We start from the raw sequence: 1,576 nt of genomic DNA, 5'->3' as shown, positions 1-1,576 counted from the left end.
CGAAAACATATGTTCGAAAGTGCTAAATGTTGCATTTTAAATGCAGCGAAAACGCTGCATTAAACTTCAACTTTTCTATTTTGTATATGTTTAATATCTCGGAAACTACTTGAACGATTGGAAAAGTATTGATGCTAATTCAAAGATAATTTTAATAGCTTTTTTACGACGTATTCACTATAACCATTTTTAAAACAAATTTTTGGTAAACGCTTTTTAAAAAAAATAGAAATACAATTTCGATGTTTACCACTACTTTTGTTAAATTCCGCCCTATAGCAAACCTTTATATATAAGGTAATAACTTGTACTTTCTAAATAATATAAATTTCTGGAGCATTAATTATGTAATTTTCTTCAAAAAAGGAAATTTAATGATAAAATTAATGTACTTTGTTTTTTAGTATTTTTGACTTAAAAATATAAAAAATTATAAAAATTATGTACATCGGCTGAAAGATAAACGAATCATCTTTATTTTGACATAATTAGTTGTTAAATCGGGTATGTAGTTATAAGATATTGATATTTCAAAATATCGAAAATTTTAACTTAACCTCCTATATCTTCTTAATTTTTTACTTGCGCTAAATAATTTTTGTAAGGCTGAAATCCACATGAAAAGTTCTATCCAATTACATTTTTGGTTTGTCTATAGCTAAAAGGTCGGTATTCTACACTTTGTAAAAATTTAACGTCACATTTGACATCAGGATTTACCAGTTCTTGTCATAGCGATTGTGGTTACGTTGGTAATGCAGTTAAAATATTCAGCAATTCAGCTATGAAGAATTGTGGAAACTCTGGCATTGTACATTTCACGGGGCAATAATTTGTTAGCAGCTTATGAGAGGGTAACAAAATTTACTGCTTACAAGAGTACACAGAATTCGAAATGGGTTTAAAATTTGACAAGAACTTAATTTACCGGTTACAAAACTTTTAATAGGCCGCTCCCAGAAATAGTCAGAAAAAGTCCGAAGTAGTCAGTTTTAGTCCAAAAAGCATTCCTTAACTCGGAAATGACAGCAAAAATGAGAAAGCAACACCCGGTGAGAGTGACTCTCATCAAGTAGTCAGATTTAGTCAGAATTATTTCTGGCAAAATCTTGAAAAGTGTCAAACTTAACTGAATTTAAATTAACGGAAATTAAAGAATACGCAGAAAGTGAGAATAATCTAAAAAGTGAATTGAAATTGGAAGGAGCCAAAAAATAATCGATATAGTAAGTGTTTATTATGCTTGTGCTTGTGTGAATGTGTTTTGTACATACATTTCTATTCTTATTTGACGTTAGTTTTGTTGTTGCCATTCTTTGGACTAAAAATTTGGTTTTTTGCGGGCCTTTACTTTTCCTGTTATTCTCTTTTAGTGAGAGCGTTTTGCTTACGCTCTGGCATTTTGACTTTTTTCAGATTTTAGTCCAAAAAGATAAGGAATGAACCCATGAACCAATTAGAACAGATCTGACCGGTTGAGAAGCAGCCATTTGCAATAGCAATTGGGAAAAAATTGTGTGACACTCGTTATTTTGAAGTTTGCTTTTTCTGTTGTGCTTCTTTCTTTATGTGTATT

This window comes from Rhagoletis pomonella, unplaced genomic scaffold (assembly GCF_013731165.1).
Source record: "Rhagoletis pomonella isolate Grant_MI unplaced genomic scaffold, Rhpom_1.0 Rhpom_scaffold_00005, whole genome shotgun sequence".
NCBI lineage: Eukaryota > Metazoa > Arthropoda > Insecta > Diptera > Tephritidae > Rhagoletis > Rhagoletis pomonella.
This window is presented reverse-complemented; position numbering follows the sequence as displayed.